The sequence below is a fragment of the Camelus dromedarius genome, chromosome 17 (assembly GCF_036321535.1).
Source record: "Camelus dromedarius isolate mCamDro1 chromosome 17, mCamDro1.pat, whole genome shotgun sequence".
NCBI classification, from domain to species: Eukaryota; Metazoa; Chordata; class Mammalia; order Artiodactyla; family Camelidae; genus Camelus; species Camelus dromedarius.
The window spans coordinates 16,608,121-16,628,698 of NC_087452.1; the positions used below are offsets into that span (position 1 = coordinate 16,608,121).

The 20,578-nt window shown below is 41.4% G+C and overlaps 1 protein-coding gene across 7 annotated transcripts in view; it reads left to right on the forward strand.

The window, feature by feature from the left end:
- The window catches only part of FOXP1 (forkhead box P1), a 549,781-nt gene that overhangs the window by 174,601 nt on the left and 354,602 nt on the right, over positions 1 to 20,578 (forward strand). For 6 of the 7 annotated variants that reach the window (XM_031471119.2, XM_064496312.1, XM_031471116.2 and 3 more), the window contains one exon: positions 10,045 to 10,141. The gene's annotated coding sequence lies outside the window, so the exon portion shown is untranslated. Of the gene's footprint in view, positions 1 to 9,236; positions 9,465 to 10,044; positions 10,142 to 20,578 lie in introns of those variants that run through there. The other variant, XM_064496313.1, reaches the window with a different exon arrangement.

Sequence of the window (20,578 nt, forward strand, 5' to 3'; positions counted from 1 at the left end):
TGGCTTTTCCTTTTTCCTTCGTGTTTTTTTTTTTTTTTAATTAGAAGATAGCATAGGATAATTTATTTAGTCATCCGTGCCTCCGACAAATATCTATCAAGTGCCTGCTGTGTGACAGACCTTGTGCTGCATATGGTGGAAGGAAAGGTGCCTAGTGAGGAAAGAAACAGATCCTGGCTCTCATGGAGTTTGCCTTGGAATGGAGGGAGGCAGGGAGTGTAACTGATGAAATTAAGGAGCAGTATACGTACATACAATGAAAATACATGAAGGAAATCATATATAGCGCGTACCTTGAGAGGGCCACTTAGATAGTCCGATCAGGGAAGGCCTCACGGAAGAGGTGGCTTTTGATTTCAGATCTAAAGGTTAAAAATGATCTCCATATACAGAGGAAGAACTTTCTAGGCAGAGGGAAGGGTGAGGGCTCAGTCTTAGCATTAGGAAGAAGAGTATGGTGTGGGAACAGAGAGACTGGAGTGGCTGGAAGCCGTCAGGGGGAATTGGGTGGGTGGGTGGGGGTGGTATGGGAGGGGTTGGAGGTGGAGGAAGGGCACTGTGTAACATGACAAAGGGCAAAGTTCTAAGACTGTCACAGGGCCCTTGAAGGCAGCCACTGCTGAGCCGATGATGAGACTAAAGCCCATGGTCGGCAGCGGGGAAGAGGACCACAGGGCTTCAGGTGTCTTCCTGGGTAGATTCCCTGGGAGAGAGGCGAGGGTCTTGGTCCCCAGAGGTCGAGCACAGAATCCTGGAAGAGTCCTCACCAGAGACAGACTTCGCTGGTCCTGGTGAGGAAGAGACCGTCTTTCCCCTGGAGTGATGTCCACATGTCCAGGGAGCACAGTCCTCCAACCATGGTGGCTCAACCTGCAGCATCACCTGGGGACGGAAGTGTAAATTCTCTGGCCTTACCACAGCCTTAGTGAATCAGAAACTCTGGTGTTAGGGCCCAGTAGTCCTGTTTTAACGAGCCTTCTGGGTGATTTTGATGAGCACGTGTTTGAAAACCCCTTTATAAGATTTTAGTGCCGGAAAGGACTCTCCAGCTCTCCAGACTCACCGTTCTCATTCTCCACGTGAGGGGACCTGGGTAAGGGCTACAGCTCTGTGATGATCTCGTGCTGATGAGGACCTGGGTCTCTTGACCCCCGTTCTAAGTGCTCTTTCCTCATGGGTTTATGGATTTAAAGAATAAACAAAACCCACTTTGTCTGAGGGATAATGATGATATTTATAAAGGAGGAGGCAGATGATTTTTTAAGAAGGAACAGTGCTGTGGTCTGTGAACTGAGGCTGCCTCGTTTCTCCCACTATTATTTTTGCAGATAATTTAGAAAAAGCAATTTTAGTGTGAATAACCCACACCTTTCTCCCTGTCAGTGGTAGAAAAACAGTGTTTTGTCTTAAGTTACACCATTGAGACACAGCAGAGGGTCACGGCATTCCTTTATTTCCGTATTACTCAATATATCTGGCCCATTTTTTGGTTTGGAAGTCCTGGTACTTCCATGTTTTTCAAGTCATCATAGAAGGCAGAAGACGGGTCATTTTCAGGCCCAATATTTGTACGTGCTCATACCTGTTTTGACCAAGAGGCCCCTCGCCTTGCCCATCCGCCTGTCTCACCTAGCCCCATCTCCCTGGCTAAGTCCTGCTCACCTTTAATGTTTTAGGCTTCCACAGCATTTCTTCCATTCAGCTTTTCTTGACTTCTTGTGCTCAGTTCAGGTCTGTGTCTTAATCTTTCCCACATTCTGGTGTTGGTGTTTTCTGGTAGACTGTAGGCCTCCTGAGGGCAGAGACCTCGTTTGTGTCAATTCTGAGCTCTCCTCAGCTTCAAACAAAGTTAACTGTCAAGTGAAAGCTTTCCCTCTTGACTGGTTATTTGTCACTCTATCAATGACCAAATTATTGGAAGACATGGTGGTAGGTCTTTTCTAAAAGGGAGGTACTCAGAATAGTAGGACATGGTCTCATGGTGAAGACAAAGCCAGAAATAAGTATGTGTTCGAGGAAACCCTAATGAAGGCTTTAATGTGTAAAGTATGTGAGTCAGGATGTGTTGTGCTAGCTGCTGTGACTAACAGCCTACAAACTTCAGTAGCTTAACATAATGAGAGTGTATGTCATGTGCCTTTCATGTCACTGTGGGCCCACAGAAACTCCTCCATCCTGTCTTTGCCACAGAACATGGGGTCTCCACCGTCTCGGGGGAAGAGGAACAGGGAACACAGTTGATTTTTTTTTTTTTTTTTTTTTTTTTGGTCAGTCTACGAAGTGTCAGATACACTTTGCTTTTGCTCACATCCCATTGACCAGACATCAGACACATGGTCCCAACCTGAAAACCAGGAAAATAGGGCAAGATAATCTTACTGTGTGTCTTGGAAGAAGAAAATGAGATGGAATGAGTTACCATGGTGTCAGGAGAGAGGAGACTACATGTTCCTCAAACCATGTGTTCCTTTGGTTTTGGCCACTGAGGTTTGATCACAGTGCGGCCCAGCACCTCCAATTTTGTAGCCTCCTCATCCATAAACATCCTTCTTCTCCCAGAGATCACCAAGAGCGGTAGCCCTCAGAGGCCCTTGATTTTTGCATGTCATGAGGAAGGTCTTTTATTTCATTCCCAACTCGAAGCCCATCTTCCTCTGGGATTGGGCAGAGCAATTTGTTGACAAGCCAGCTGTAACTTGTGTTCATTTTACCTAAGATGCAGTGTTCTACCCTGAGGGTTAGTCTGACGACACAGAGGTTGGCTTTCCCAGGGCGGGATCTGTGTGTGTTCTGCCATTGGCCCCATCTTTGCCTGCTCCTCCTGGAGTTGACACGTTTGGAGAAAAGCATTCCCTGGTGGTGAGTACTAACGAAACCCTTCACACTTGCTGTTCTTAGGAGTCTGCTGGGACTTGTGGGCAAATTGTTCTGTCTTAAGGAGAAAACTGAAGTTGCTTTTAAGACTTTAGTTTTGTGTCCTCACCTTAGGTTATTTTTATCCAGGAGTTGTTACGGGAAGTTTTTCATGATACATGAAGTGGGGGGAAGTATATAATATGATGTGTATTTTGTTTTGTTTTGCTTTGATATGATATGTTACTTCCCCCTGCTGTCTTCTGACCATGGTGGTCCTCAAGGAAAGAGCTGGAATCTTCATCTGGTCCTCAGACTCCCTTCCTTATCCTCACAGCTCAGAACAGGCTCCATGAGAAACTGTGCAGGGCCAGTGGACATGTGTGATTGAGCCCGAGGCTGGAGAGACCTACAGAGGCCAGATCAGGAGGGTCTTACAAGGGCCAAGGGCAGGGTTTTCAACTCTGTCCCTAAGAGTACTGGGGAGCCATTGAAAGTATGCAAAGGGGGAGTGAGTGCAGGATGAGTGAGCATGCATGTGTGGTATGTACAGAAAGACTGATGGAGAGAGAGAAAACGGTGATGAATGGTGATTGCTTTTGTCGTGTGTTTTTTGGCTGTTGAGAGAGAGCCTCGGCAGGAGAGAGTGAGTGTGGAAACAGCATGACGCGCTTCTCCTCACTGACCCCGGAGGTCTCCTCCCTCCGTCTGCTCAGAAGTTACTTGAGTTACTTGTCAATCAGGCGCTTAACATCCTGGCTTCAGAGCAGGTCATACATTTGGGGTAAATATTTATGAAATGCCAGGCTTTGTGATCAAGATGTATTTTGTTTTTAATGAGCAAATGACTCAGAATTCCTTTAAATTATTGAAAGACAAAGTTATTGTGTGCCATCATGGGAAAAGGAAAGAGGAAAGGAAGTACAGTTTTGCATCAGGCAAAATTTCTTTCCAGCTACAATCTGCCAGTAAACAAGCCCTTTCAACAAAATGATTTCATTTTTTTTAAAAGGCTTCAAGTATAACAATTTAATTTATTTATAGAATCTCATTAAGAAGAGTTTTAAAAAGTAAGGTGGACTATTCAGTTGGTTCCAGGAATGTTAATTGGGTACATGAGATGTGTAAGCACTATGTTTGGGACATGAGAGATGACACGAATCTCTGCTCTCAAGATACTTCTGGTCTGAAAAAGAGGCAATCAAAAGCCCTTAATAAATGCGCATAAATAAATGTACAACACATTTCTTCTTGTTGAAATTCAGATAGCTTTTTCAGGTTCTATAACCAGTATTTTAGAAATTGTTTTGTTTTCGAAAATCAAAACTATAACAAATTCTAAAGAAAAATAGCACCTAATCCCATCCCCTCCAAAGCAGACTCCATTAATTTAGTTTTATTTTTTCTGTTCTTTTTGATGCATGCGTTCATACAGTTGAGCTGTTCTCCAGTTACAGTTTCTCTAATCGTGCTTATTTCGTGTCTGCATGTATTTCCCTCTTCCAAGAATTCTTTTTAATAGCTCCAAAATAGTCTTTTGTCAGACTGGACTATCACTTACTTGCTTTTGTTCTGTTGTGATTGACATTTTAGGTAAAACAGATTCATATAATTTATCCATTTTATGTCTCAAACCGTCTTGTATCCTTCACTGTTATAATAAGACATTAATGAGGAACTGATTTTTTTTTTTTAAAAAGCATTTCTCTGTCTCTGAACTTTGCCATCCCCCCCCCCCCAAAAAAAGTGAAGTAAAACCTTACTATACCAACTTTATGTTCTTGGGAGAATATATTTGATACATTTCTTCTGGCATATTCTATCATTGGACACATGGCTGCTACTCTGAAATTGGTTAATAAAGAACATCCTCCAAATCCAAGAAAACTGGTTCTAATTTGGGGAGACTTTGTGCCTGATTCTGAAACTTCTGGAGATAGTAATTTCTTGCTCTCAGCACATATTCCTCTGGTGACATTTTAAATCTACAAATTATTTATTTGGGGTTTTTTTTTTTTAAGAAGTCCTTAATATATGGTCACTTGAAGGTAATTGTTATCTATGTTATCTTAAGGCGGGGACTTCCTTGTGCTGGCTGAGAAAAACCATCAACTCTTTCTCTCTGTAGCAGCAGTACTTGGGTTTTTGTTCATAGTGGCATGGAATGCCTGTGAATGCTTTGTGTGGGCCCAGGAGCCTTTTGATAAATGGCATGACTTTTGGGGGAAGAACGGGACAGTGGGACTAGACCTCAGATGGAAACTGAGTGTTGTCAACTGGCTACCTACTGAACCTTAGGCAAGTTAAGGCTACTCCCAAGAACATCAGTAATCCATTCCTGGCACTCAGATATCCTGGGTGAAAATACTGACCAGAGTCTATTTCCCATTATTTTACGTGTCAGAAACCATAATGTGTTACGAGTCAAGATGCAAAACCTCAGTCAGTTTTCTGAGACAGAGGTTGGCAAAGTATGTTAGTGATCATTTTGCAATGTATAAAAATATTGAATCACTATGTTATACACCTGAAACTTAATATAATAAGTCATTTATACTCCAAAAAGGAGGAAGGGGAGGAGCATGAAATTAAAAAAAAAAAAGTTGGCAACTTTTGGCCTTGGGGCCAGATCTGGCCCACCGCCTATTTTTGTAACTAAAGCGTTATCCAAACACAACACCCATTTGTTTACTTACCACTTCGTGTGCTTTCCTACGACAATGGCAGAGTGAAGTGGGTGCCCTGAGGAACTCAGGGCTGCAAAAACTGCAGAGTGTAAAATATTCATTGTCTGGCCATTTACAGAAAAATGTTGCCAACCCTCATTCTAAAATATGACCAAAGTATAGTAAAAGGCCTTATATATGGTCAACAACCATGACATTAAGAATGTAAAAATGTCTGAAATATTGATTTCTCAACAATTAATATGGTCTCAGTGTGCATTTGTTTTTTGAGGTGTTTTTTTTTTTTTACCAAAAGCACCTGAGACACATCCCCTTTGTTGCTGGCTTTTCAAAACCTCCACAGAAGTTTGACACCCTGCCAGTTGATTTGTAACTTGACACTTTATCCTTACACTTTTAATTGAGAATGTTGTATTAAATTTTAGAACACATCATGGACTTTTTTTTTATAAGCAACCACCAAAATTGTTTGATTTGAAAATAGGCATTTTCTATAAAATTTGGATATTGAAAGCCAAGGAGCATTCAACTAAGAAAATGTCTACCGGATGTACATTCCCTGACGTTTGCTCATATTTCACTTCTTAGAGGCTCAGTATTCTTGTCCTGGGTATCAGGCCTCCTCCCAGGGCCACATGAAGATGAAGTAAGGAAAGATATACCTAACATGTTTTGGGACTACATTAGCTGTCTCTCCCCTTTCCCTTTTCTGCCCTTAGCTTAATTAGAGGAGCACATTATAATCACAATTATAATATATCTTTGAGAATTTTTCCAAATTTACACATTAATGTATGGCGTTCCCGACATTCGAGTATAACTTTGGAGGCAGGGAGGAATTAGAAAGGTCTGTGTGTGTTCAGGTAAGAGATACTGGCAGTTGTACCAAATATCCTGCAGTCTCAGAAGATTCACTGAGTGCAGTGTGTTTGTTAGATACCTCATAGTGTCGTGGCCAATAGGGAATAGATGTCTTGGCTCTGCTCCACATGGTGTTTCAGGCTCCTTCTACTCAGTGTCTCCACCATCTGCAGGACCAGGGGTTCTTCCCTAGAATTCTGGGCCCACAACCAAGGGAAGAGAGAGGATGTTAGGGATGGTTCAGGAGGCTTCAGGGTCAGAATGAAAGTAACATACACACGTCCATCTATTTGGCCAGAACGCAGCTGCAAGGCCCCACCTAACTTCAAGGGAGGCTGGGAAACACATCCCAGCTGTATGCCGAAGAAGAAGGAGTGAGTTTGAGGAACATCTAGCTAATGTCTTCTGCAGACTCACCACATTTTCTCAGATTATTGTGGAGGACAAATGCTAACCAGACAGAAACTGCACAGGGATGCCAATAATCCGAGAACCTATCTTTAACAGGTACCCATGTAAATAGCTTTCAGAGACAGTAATGGTTGAGGAAAATTCATCTGTATACTTGTTTAATATATATTTTAAAAATTAGCCTGAAACCGGAATCTTCTTCCCCCATGTTGTGTGCCATTTACTTATTTTGGCATTCTAAAATCACAGATCTATCATACAGTTAGGTTTAGTGGTGCATAGTTAAGACATGTTGCATATAGTGACTTCTTCATTCCCTAAGTGGTCTATGTGGACTCCTACTTATTTTGCTATTTTATAAAAGCAGAAGCCATACACAATATTGAGTGGAATTCCTTATCCATGCGGGCAGATAGGACATTTGTTGAAGTGCTTCCATTGATATTTAATTCAAAGTCCACATTTTATAATGACCTACATCATGACCATTTTTAATTTTTTAATACCTCTTGTGGATCTAAACATACCTTTTTTTGAGTTATTCATCTTAAATTATGATTATATGAATATTTTAGGATTATAATCACTATAAAATGCAGGACAAAATTTCTCATACCAAAATAGAAGTTTAAAGTAGAAAGAACTTGATTGCAAGGTTTAGGAGACTAGAAACAAGATGTATAAGAGGATATTAAAGACCACTTTTAAAAAAACCCTCCGTAGTACAGGTTTACAAGAGATTTGGAAAAAAACACAATTGTATTTAGCAATGTTTGTGAAGATAATATTTGAGATAATTTCATCAAAGATCAAAGTTTTGTAAGTTTGAAAAGGCACACTAGAGCAAGCAAACCTTTAGATCATTCCATGGAAAACTTAAAAAAAAATTTATTCAGTATCATAAAGTTAGTGAAGCCTATTTGAGATAGAAGTTTTTCATGACGATATTGTGGTCAAGACTCAGGATTGCACATGGACATACGTGATTAAAAATATTCCTTTCAGTTTTCTTGGTACTCCTGGCATTTCCTGCTACCTGTCACTTTGTCCTTGACGGAATTTGAGGCCGAAAATAAGTTGAGTTGACAAGGGTAGTTTTCCAATCAGCTGTTCCTTATTTTTCTCGGGCACTCCTTTGTTCTGTTAGAGTTCAGATTTACTATTCATGAAACCCATTCTAATCACTGACTATATCAGACAAATGGAAGCTAAGCGCTGGGTAGTATGTTGAGAATAAACACGAGGGTTCTCATTAATGTCGCCGTCTGAATAATTAGTTGAGCATCGTGCACTGAGCGGCAGTGAGAGCAAACCGGCTTCTCACTGGAACGACAGGCTGACAGCCACGTCCTGGAGTATGGTCATTAGTGTGCCCCACCATCAATGTCATGTTACTGTGTCAAATTAGTGTCCCCATAGGAGAGAAGCCGGACCTACAAATTATCCTCCCACATCCCCGGAAACCGTGTTTGCGAAACCTGCGATCAAGTGTGAACAAATTATTAACACGGCTCATAAATTAACTAGTTTACAGGCTTATAACATTTTACAAGTAGATAATAAAGGGTGGAAAAGTTTTCCAACTGCTTCGCCCTGATGTTATGGCTGTGATCTGCCGACTTTTCCTGGAGGAGCCCGCAGCTGATAGGTTTTTAAGAGGAGCAAACACATGGAGTGTCAGAATGAATGTTTGGAAGATTTAGACTCTGCAAGGAAGCCAGTGTAAATCCATTGGAAACAATATAATTAACTTCGTTATCTCATTGCTCTGATAAGTCCAGGACAATGGTCCTCTTTCTTGTGGTGGCAGTTGCTCATTAGTGAGTTCACCAATTAAGCTTGAACTTTGCCAACTGAAATTATCTTGAAAAATATTTTTGATGCATTCTTATCGTGCTGTGAAGCTGCCTTGTTGAATAGGAATAATGCTAACACAGCACGTTAAACTCACATAAGAGAGAAGATTCTTAAGCTGTAATATATTTGCCAGTTTACACTCAGATAACTGATACCTAGAAAACCTAGTGTGAACCAATCTGGACGAAGTTCATCTCTTATCAAAAAAAGGTACCCACTGGGAGCATCACCGCTTAACTCACTTCTGAGCCCCAGTAGACAGACAGCCCACATCGTTTCCGGAGATACACGACTATTCAAATCATAAAACTTCATACATCTCCTTTTCAGTTTCAACTTCTCTGTCTGATAAGATTAGAAGACACATACATTAGCAGAGTTTTGTCTGAGTTTACTGTTGAAAGGGAACAACACACGCGTGCGCGCACACACACACATGGGGAAGAGTTCATGCTTTCTGCTCCTACTGTAGTTCCATTTCCCCATCTTACAGAGGATCCCCTTTGTTGTCTTGAGGGCTGTACAGGTGGCATTGTTACCTCAAGGATCTAAGCAGAAAAGGTCTGCCATGCAAAACCTTGTACTGACTGCTATTCACCAGAACTTTCTGAAACTGCTTGGGGATGAGCTGGCTTATGTGTCAGCAACATCAACTTACTTGGAATTGGATTTGGTAAATACTCTACTAATAACCCAACTAAGCTACGGAAACTCGCAGCCTCAGCACATACGAGTACAGAACACCAACTGTTTGCATGAGAGGGCTGTGTCACAGCCTCCTTCTGGGACAAGCAGGTAACCTGTGACAAATAAGATTTTGTATTTGGCTGGCAAAGGAGATAGCTTATGTTTTTTTTTGTTTTTTGTTTTTTTAAAATAAGGTGCTTGTGTCCGTGTGCATGCACACATGTTTGGTCAGGTCACTTCTACTGGATGCACTGAGAGTGACTAATGACCAAAACCCAAAGGAAAGTCATCATTTAGATTCATGGGTCATTATACGCTTATTTCTCAGGATGAGATAACGTTGTAATTATAAGATATTATCCAAAAAATTAGAAATGTTGCAAGTTAGAGGAAGCACACTCCCCTAAGTGAATGATCATGCCTTGACGAGTGTCACTTTTCCTTGGCTCTGTAACATTTCACATCCTTCTACTATAATTCTGTAATGCTGAACTCGGATTTTGAGCTAGATGGATTGCTGATTCTAGAAGGAAAAGAACAAAAGAGATGCTTAGATACATGATTATTTATTGAATGTAAAAGTAGTGTATCAACAAGGAATACCTAAGGCTTATGTGGTGAATGTGTCACTTTTGCAGTGTCATAGTTTGCCCCTCTGCTTAACCTCTTCTGTTCTTTTTGCTTTCAGCGTCCCTCTGTGTGTTGCAGTCCTGTGGCATTATGCACGCCCCCAACCAGTGACCCCCCAGGCTTTTTATGGCTGTGAGACACGTTAAAAGTTCAGGGTAAGTGACAAACAACACTCACACTGTGTACCACTTAAAAATTGCCATCCACCTTTGCAGGTGCCACAGCAGTGGACGGAGTAATCCCTCGGAAGATAATAGAATGCCCCATTATCAGGCGTGAATTCCAAAGCTGGCTGGAATAGGTTTATTGCCCTCTGTGATAACTTTATGGCTTTCAAGAGTAGGACTCATAACTTGGGTTATATCTGTGAAAGGGTGATCTGGTGCAGGGTTGGCAAATTTTGCCTCTAAAGGGCCAGATGGTAAATATTGTCAACCTCATGGGCCATAGATTCTCTTGTGTAACTCAGTCAGCTCTGCTGATGTGGCGCAAAAGTAGCCATAGACATTAGGTAAACAAATGGGCATGACTGCATCCTGATAAAACTTTATTTGCAAAAACAGTTCATGGGCCTTATTTGGCCTGAAGGCCCCAGTAGTTTGTGGACCCCCCAGTCTAACGCAGCAAACGGAGACGTATGACTTGTAATCAGGGTACCATTCCCTCAGATCTTGAGCCAAACCCCTTATCAGGAAGAAACAGGAATTTTACAATTCCTGCCCTTACTACTGCTGTAGTCATAGGGTAGCGCTGTAAGGATTAAACAAGATCTGATGTATGCGAAAGCGCTTTGCAAATTTCGAAACTCCCTCCAAATGTAATGGGTGCTCTGCACAGTCATTCTGGTTCACCTCGTGGAGTATACCTCCTTCACCTTTTTAATCACATTGGGCTTTCATGAGCTAAATGAGTGTGGGGAAGCTCTTTTATTTTCTAAGTCATGTGGTTGTCTCTACGTTCCTTCTGTTTTACAAATGATGGGCAAGCCATTGAAATAAGTCTTTTTAGTATCAACTGTGGATGAAGGGCTAAGCGGATAGATTATGGCAGGCTAAAGATCAAATGCCAATGAAGAACTATTAAGTTTCCTTTAATCATCAGAGTCCGAGACTGTTTTAAGATCTTCCATCTTTAAAAACAGGCCTTAATAAATAATAATGCTTTGGATGTCTACAAGTGTGTTTGAATTTCACAAGTCTTGCATGTCAAAACATAGAGACAGGTTCAGCAAATACGCTTCCCTGGACTAGTGGTACTAATTACAAAGGAAAGTCATACTTAAACAAATAGCTTGGTGAATAAAGGGGTAATCAGAACCCTAATTCATGAATTTTCTTGTTTTTTTTTTTTTCCCCTGATCAAAAACTAGTTAGGATACTCTTTAGATATGTTTTCATGTCATTATATCATTTAAGAATTATTTTCTACTAACAGAGTTTTTTAAAAAGTCAGTTGTGTTTTCTCTCTCATGAGAGATGTATGGGGAAGAGCAATTTGTGCTTTTCTATCTTAATGCCCTGCCTGCCTGTTCACGTGTTGCTTCCTTTTCAAGGTTACATTATAGCTGCTGGATCTCCAGCCATTGCATCTGCATCCTGAAAGGAAGAGGCAAAAGTACAGGGAACAAAAAGAGTTGTCCTTCCAGCTGAGGAAGGCTTCTCTAAGGAACTTTTCCTGAAGTCTTACCCAGTGACTTCTACTTATAGCCACTTCTACTTTTTAGCCACCCCTAACATAAGGCTATCTGAGAAATGGATCCTTAGACTTGAGAAATTTGACATCCCAGAAAATTCCAGGTTCTAGTAGTAATGAGAAAAAGGTGTATGGTTATTGAGCAACAATTGTGATTGCTTATATAAAATCAGGCTATCAGTTTTCCTTACATGTCTAATTTTTATTTATTTTGAATGAATGCCTTCTGGCTTCTATTGGCTTGTTAGTGTATAATATGATACTTGAATTTTACATGTTCGAATTTCAACTTATTCAATTCTCAGCAGAGATACATATCTCAGTAAATATTTTAGGACCACGGTATTCTTACTAAAAGTGCCATGGCGAATCTGAGAAATAAATTTCTTTCTCAAGAGCGTTATCAACCAAAATTTAAACTCTGGAATTTTCTGGTGGATTTTTCTCTCCTCTGAATGGAAGATTCTGTTAAAGCCTGAGTACCGCTGTGAGGTCCTAGGACAAGCAGGCTCGCACCCACTTCTGTTCCTCACACTCTGTGCTGAGGACATCACTGAAGGCTCTGTACTGTCCTTCATAGACTGGACAGTGCTGTCTACTCTGCATCTCCAATTCGCTGCTCCCCATATCTCTGCTGAGAGCTTACCCTGGAGGAGGGAGAGACAAGTGAGTCACTCCTGTCCAGTTTCTCTATTCCAGACTGGCCTGTACATTATTCTTGTGAAAATTTCCACCTCCCAGAGTGATCCTTCATTAAATAGTCTCTGTACCAGCCTGTGATAGATGCTCAGGAGACAAGGTAGCTGATGCACTGGCAGACATTTACTAAATGCCTCGATATGGGGTAGCAGTGTCTGCATTGAAGTTACATCAGCCTAGGTTCAAATCCTGCCTTTTCCACTTACTTGGCCAAGTGACCCTAGGCAAGTTTCTGAACTTTTCTGGGCTACGGCCTCTTCATCTGGGAAATGGGGATCAAAATAGGAGCTTGATTCCTATAAAGAATTACTGAGATAATGTTTGTATAAAGCTTAGCACAGATCCCGGTAGGCCATAAATACCAGCCTTATGCTGTGCATCCCCGGTGATGCGGTGGAAATCCCTGTCTTTGAGGACTTTTTACCATCCTCTGGCCAGTTCATTGGATGCTGTAGATTTCAGATTCCATTGCTGCTCACCTGGGATTCTGTTGGATGTTTAAGTAAAGGTGGCTTTGATGCCCGTCTTCAAGGACATTGCAGCCACACCTACAACTGGACAGCCCTGCTAACAGAACTTAGATCTCTGGGTCCCGTTTTGACAGTTTCCCCCGAGAGGTGTGCAGTTCTTTTTTTAGTCCGTTTTTCACTTACTCAGACAATGGGCCTGCCTAGCAAGCAGAATTCGCTAACTGCTTTCAGGTTGGTATCGCTGATGATAATCTGAAACTCAGTAGGGTTTCACTCGTGCAGGCTGATGCTCCGCGATGTCAGTCTTGCCCTTCCTCGTCCCGGTCCCTCTCTCTGTGCTGAGTCTGCAAAGCAGCCTCTGGTCCCCACACATCTTCTTGGGGAATGGCCCTCAGAGAGCAGTGTGTCTGCACACACAAGCTGCCGCGTGCCCATGGCGGAGACTGTCAGCAGTGCTCGTGGACAGCCCAGTTGGCCATGCGTCCCGTAGATTGAGAAGCCTTGGCAACCACTTGACCATGGCTGTCTGTTGAGCAATTGACTCTGTAGAAATAGTGGCTTGAAGATCTTGCGTTTTCAAGAGACTCTTGGAAAGTAAATTTTTGCTATATGGTTTCAAATATTTTATTTAGACACGGTTACTGTGTTAGGCTGCCATTAGATCTTCCTTGCCTCTGGACCATGGGCTTCTCTGCCTGAAACAACTTCTGTGCTTCCTGGGGCTTCCCCTTTCTCATCCTTTATTGGTTCAGTTCAGCTATCAAGTTCTTCCTTGACCTTCCCTGACCACTCACCTTAAAGCTGATTTCCCTGCTCCCCCTTCTCACTCTTAGCCATCCAACCCTCTTGTCTGTTTCATTTACTGTGGCTTCTGTCACTTTCTGAATATATGTGTTTACCAGGTCATAAGCAAGGGGTAGGTCTATCTGATTCAGTGTGGCTTCCTCGTGGCTGACAGTGCCCAGTGAACAGTAGGCATGCTGGCAATTCAGTATTTGTTGACTCAGTCAGAGGATGTTTGGGGATTTCCCTGTGAATTTCTGTATTTCATGGTACCTAAGAGGACTGCGTCTGGGTGAGAGAGTGAGAAGTAAAACTATACACATCATCCTTATTATAGGAAGAGAATACTGCCCTTGGGTTTTCTCTGGAACGTTTCCTCTGTACCTTGTACAAGTCTTTGATACTCTGTGTGACCTGCCCAGAAAAGATTATACATCATCTTCCCCATGAAGATAGCAAAGCTTGTGGATGGTACAAGTTAATTAAGGACTTTGGATTCCACGCCCAAATCCCAGCACTCTCATTCACTGGCTCTTTGTCCTTGGACAAGCTACTTTGTCTCTCTGGGCGCCAGTTTACTTATCTGGGGCAGGGGTAATAGCACTACTTAGCTCATACTGTTATTGCAAGGATTAAATGAGATACTATGTGTACAGTGCTTTGCATAGGATCTGGAATGAATAATGATGCTGTTTTTTGTTTTTCTTTTTTCTTTTTGTTAATTGAAGTATAGTTGATTTACAGTGTTGTTAGTTCAGGTATACAGCATATTAACTCAGTTATGTATATTGTTTTTCATATTCTTTATCATTATAGATTATTACAAGCTACTGAATATATTCCCTAGGCTAAACAGTAGGACTTTGTTGTTTTTCTCTTTTATATAGAGTAGTGCGTATCTGCAAATTCCAGACTCTTAATCTATCCCACTCCCCCCTCCCCCACTGGGTAACCAGAAGTTTGTTTTCTATGTCTGTGTTTCTGTTTCTGTTTTGTAAATAAGTTCTTTTGTGCCATTGTTTTGGATTCCATATATCTAAGCGCTGTCATGTGGTGTTTGCTTCTCTGCTGACTTACCTCACTTGGTGTGAGGGTCATCAGAAGGGTACTGGGAACTACACTGACAAAACTCCCATCGCATTTTATTGCCATCTTCATTTTAAAGCTGGGAGAGGTGGCAACGAGGCTTGATTCCCTGTTAGATTCGCCTTGTTTCATGTCCTGAATTAACTTCAAAAAGCACAAAATGAGCAAGAAGTGGGGTGATCTGTTTTTCATTTGTTGTTGACATTTTGACTACTGGATGTTAATGACCTGTTTCAGATAATATGAGTTAGAAACCTGAAATGCTGGGATGACTCAGTGTTTGGAGTCTGACCCACATCCAAAAAGCCTTGGAAATTTGGAGTTCAGGGTCCTCACTGTCCTGAAGCCACCTGGCTAGGGGAGATGTTTCATGCTTAAGTTGATCAGAGCTGGTTTGATCTCCTGCCTTGCAACAGACCATGTCTTAAATTTCCTGTGAATTCTCATTTTGAAAAAAAAAAAAAAAGGACCCCCTAATGTATCTGCCCTGAAAATTCACGTGCCTCTTTCTTGAAAGACAGCTCAGGTCTGTATAGATTGAAAAGAGTTGGTGTACATTTCTTTGGTTGTGAGTGCTGATTTCTTTAACCTGCTTCAGGAAGGGGGGGTCTGTTATGGTTGTGTTAGTATGTGCCTCGTTGACCTGTGCTGTTCATTGTGCATTTGCTGTGTGACTGCCGAAGCCTGGAGAGGCACTTACCTCTCTCTGTATCCCACAGCTTTGGTGGTAAGAGATGAAATGTATCAGGTCACATCCTCTCATTTCAATGATTTATGGAAGTACTGGGGTTATCTAAGAAATTAAAAGAGCCATTAATTTTCATTAATTTATAATCTTTACCCTCACAGCTTATCAAAATAAAAGAGCATGAGTAACATTAGGTTTAGGGCATCAAATTTGGTTCCTAATACCCATTTTAGAAACTAAAAAGCTAAAATTGAGTGAGGTTTCATTAAGTGAAGCAAAGGATTCTAGAACTTTTATTGGACTCATAACAACAGCCTTTGGAGTGGCAAGACTCAGCTTTTTTACATCTCTAATAACTAGCAACACCTTGTCTCCAAACACCATTTAAAAAACTAAACAGTCATCACGAAAGGGAGAACAGGTCCGTGTGATGTGAGACTTGATTCATGTCGTTTACACGGGAAGCCTGACCACCTGGATCAGCCCTCATGCACATCTTCTGAAAACCCTGGTGCCTGAGCACCAGCGGGAAAGATGAGTGTTCTGAGGGTTTTCCTCTGCTGGTTTGAAATATGGCTGCTCCGTCTCGGTCCAGTTCGGTGCACCATCTCTCAATGCCAGGTGAGTCTGGTTATGAGGTGCTGGGGGTTGACTTTCTCATTGCCAACTCTTAGGGACCATAGTCAGCCTTTTATCCTGGGTGTTCTTATCACAAGAGGCTGTGCCTTGCCTTTGTCCATATCTGTCCCACATTAACAGTGACATAAATCCCTTCCTCCACTTCTGGCCCACTTCCCTAACACGACAATTTCTTTAAAATTCTATTCACATAAACTATGCTTAGGCCTTCTTGGCTTTCTATAGATGTATATGCCTTGAAGAATTTGCATTTCATGCTATCACTAATCCATGTGTGTGTGTCATTTCTCCCTTCAAAAGTAATGAGAGATAAAAGTAGAATTTTCAAAGCTCTTGAAAAACCTAGTTCTCCGAAATTCCAAAAAGTAGCAGTTAAAATAAACACTCTAGTTTGTGAAAAGTCTGCCCTAGAATAGCTGCCTTTTCTAGGAGTTTATGTCTTAACTCACAAAAACTATGAGGGAGGTACAATTCTAAAAAGTCCATTTTACAGATGAGGAAACTGAGGCACAGTGAGGTGAAAGGACTCATTCAGACTTCTCTGCTCATAAGTGGAGCTGAGATTTGAACCCAGGCACTCTTTCTCTGGTGCTGGGGCTCCTAACCACTACACCTTGCTGTCTTCACCAGGTAAATATCTTCCTAGGCTGTGGATTTGTAGGTATTGTTTATTTTAACATACGTTTTTTGCTCTGGGGGCTGCTTGTACGCTGCATGTGGTGACTTTATACTTCAGTGCCATCTCACAGGCTCTGTTTGATCTTACTAGACTTTTTCAAATGCTTTCATTCTTTTTGCTAGTACAAGAGCCATGGGAAATAAAAGTATGTCCCAATGTGATTCGGAACAGGGACAGCCACTTAAATTGGCATTCTTTGATTTCCAGTTGGACGTGCCTGTTAAGACATTTTCTCTAGATCTTTGAGTCATTTTTCTCTGGTACATTATTCTAATTAACCTCATCTCTGCAGCCCTCATTTTATTTCGTATTAGCCTCTGACCACTCAACAATTGATTTGTTCCGCTCAATCACCTGTGTGAAAAACTGTGGCAGGCGAGAGGGTCCCCTTCCCAAAGCAGCAGTCCTGTACCCCGGGTTTTTTCCCGGCCAGCAGGTTCAGAATGTTTCTTTAGGTCTTGAGATACATTCACCTGGAAGGCTTTTTATTTACCAGGGTGAAGATTTGGGTACTGAGAGGTAACAGTGGGTAACAGAGTTAGAAGGTCTTTGGTTGCTTGTTCAATAGAATTCTAGATTTGTAAGCTGTATGTTAAGGACTTTGATCCTCATAAAAAATAGTTGGTTTTTTAAAACATAGTAAAAATATTAGGCTTGAAAAAACATATAAAGCCTAGTTGCAAAAGACCAACAAATAAACAGTTTTTACATAAGGGGTTAGAAGTATCAGTATCTCCTTGTTGACACAAACAGCAGATCATCTTTAATATGTCTGCACCTTAAAATACTGATGTCACCATTCATTAGGTCCCTGGGATGACTTGTGACCAGCTTAGACATAAAGACGAATGAATGCGCTCGTGATGCTGAAAAGCTGGCTGACAGAGCTCACTTCAGGAACATCTGGAATGAAGGGGCTCACATCACGCTGTTACGTCTTGGTCTAAGGCTCTTGGCTGTGCTCGGCTCTATGTCGGATTCACTCTTATAGGTGTTTACCAGGTTGTGGTGTGGTAACCTTTCATCAGTTTGTTTTTGTAGTGATTCCAACAGGAAGGAATCTTTTCTTACAAGTTCTAGCAGCCCTCATAGAATTTGGATTTTCCCGGTCCTATGACTGGCCCCTTGTGTGCCGTGTGCCAATCACTGAAACAGCCCCTGGGGATGGAGCAGGGCTGGGTGGCGGGAGGTGTGAACGTGTCCTTGGCCTGGAGTGGGTCACGTGGCCATCTCAAGAGTGGTGAATGGCATCTGGCCTGCACAAGGCAATGGAAAGCGGATGAAAGGGGTGCTGGTTTCAGAAGAAGGGGGCAGAATTCTAGGGAGGTGGGGTGAGCATATGTGTCCTAAAACACTGTACTTGATAAGCAGGGTTGTTAGCAACCTTTAAATGTCACACAGTCCAGCTACCCACGACTGGGTATCATCTGAGATGCTCCCCATGACACTGTCTGCCTAATACTTGGACATCTTCAGTGACATTCATTATGAGGATGTGGCTTGTGCCTCAAAAATAGTACCATGCCTCTGTCCTCAAGGAGCCTGGGGTTCATTCTTTGCTCTCGTCCTTCTGCCTGTCCTTCTGTCCATCTGTCACTGTTCTAGGTCCTAAAACAAGATCCTTGATTTCAGCCTACTTACTTCTGCAAGGTAGACAGAAAGGCCGATTACAGTACAGTGATAGAGAAGCTGCAGGAATACTGACAGATTCTGTATACAAGGTTGGGGAAGGGGGTGCTAGAGGGGGGAGATGGAAGGCCTCCCAGAAGCACTGAGGTCTGACTGGGATCCCAGAGGATGAACAGGAGGCCAAAGGAAAAATGATCAGATTGGTGGACTTACTACCTCTTCTAGGATTAAACCCTACATTTGAACTTGGATTTGAATTACCTGGGAAAATTGGCTTATAAAATACCTTAGCCCAGTTAAAATACACATGTCATTCAGGACACATCAGTGATATTAGTGATGGCGAACAGTCAGCTGGTGATGAAAGATTTTTGTGCAGCTTAGCCACGTGGCATCTTCAAGTTACCTCTTTCCATTCTCCTTCTGAGTACATAATAAATGAATGGGTAAAGCTTCCATGGGTAAAATTTTGGTGAGTTAAATTATAGAATTCTTAACAATACTTCCAAAAGAATTTTGGAAGGATTGGATATTATCTGTTTATTCATACATTCTTGTGGGCAAAAAATATTCTGAACTTCAGTTTTTGAATCTGATACCTGAGGATAAAGATAGTACCTTCCTGAGGGTTAGCGTTCATGTGTAGAAGAAAACACAGCCATCCATAGGAAACACTGAATACAATGCTGGCATCTAGTAAGCACTCGGTGGATGTTACTCATTGTCAGAGGGTGTCAAAGATTTTTACCCGTAGGTTGTCCAAGGCTTTTAAAAAACTAATTTAATTGTATCAATGACTAATAACCAGTCGATTTTAAAATGTGCAATTTAAAAATTCCATGTATCCTAGATGGAATGTATTTTTTTATTTTCACATGTTCCTTCCATTATAAAAATTAAAGATACTAAAGATGGTAAGATTTAGCAAAGAACTTTAACTCCACATGCTTTTAATGCTTCCCTGAATTAATAATTTTCATGTCCATCATATTTTCTCCTTGGCCTACAATTCATCCCATATTTGGATCTTGGCAAATGATGACTTGGTTAATTAGGCAGTCTGTTAACGCTGATTACTAAGTTATAACAGATCAGTGTAGAAGCATCACTGTGCAATTTGGATTAAAAGGCTCTTCATTTTATCAAAACAAATTTACATTTAGGGATAAGTATGTTGAAATGCATTAGGTTAAAGTGATGCATTTTATAAGGAAAATTTTAAAAGGATAAAGAATTATTTCCTCCTCCTAAGTTATTTTTTTATTGTGACATTTGCCACATTATCTTCCACTAGGAATATACTTAAAAGCTTGGAATTTTCTTTTAAAGCTTGAAAATTATAGCTGACTTAATCCCTCTATTATACAAATATGATGGATGCATTGCATTTTAATTTAAGCATAATTTAGTGTAGCGACACATGGTTGTATTCCGGTTCTGACCACAGTGGCCTCTGATACTGGACTAACTTGTAGAAATGAATCTTGATTGTGTTGGAGGGGAATTAGTGGGTTACATTAAGGCTCACTCTCTTCCACCGCTGAAGGCATTGACGGCTATCAAATAAGATGAGGCTTTTGTAATCCTTTCTCATACTTGTTTAATGATTCACTGTCACTTAAGGGCAGTTGGAGTATCAAAACCTTGTTTGCTTACTCCGTCTCTATCTCTGCCTCTCTTCTTTCCTTACTTAGCACGTAACACAGCCTTGTGGGAAATGAACAAACAAGTAAACACAGGAATAATCTTCCCAATTCAGTGAACCTTGAAATTTGTGTCAATTTTCCCCCAAGATTCTATCAGGTGTCAGTAGCATTCAGAAGGTAGCACCTCACCCTTCATTCTCCCTGCTCTATACACACATTTCACATGTGCTTGCACATGCACACACACACACGCTGAGCTCAGCAACTGGCACCTAGGAGGTGTTGAATTGGTATTTATTGAAGACTGATTGGTGGAAAAGTTGAAACACTGACAGCCTCCCACCCCAGGCTCCTAGGCTGGTCCGACAGCAGGGACCCTGTTCGATATTGCGGCGCGTAGAATAAATGGAGCTGATGAAATTAATATTTATTTTTTCAGTAAGCTTACTGAAATCTGACCTTTATGAGTTGCTGTGTTCTAGTTCCACAGGAAACAGAGAAAGCTAAAGAAGGAAAAATCTTTTTTACATTCGATGAACTTAGTATCTTGTTGACTGTTCATATTGAGGTGACCGTAGGTC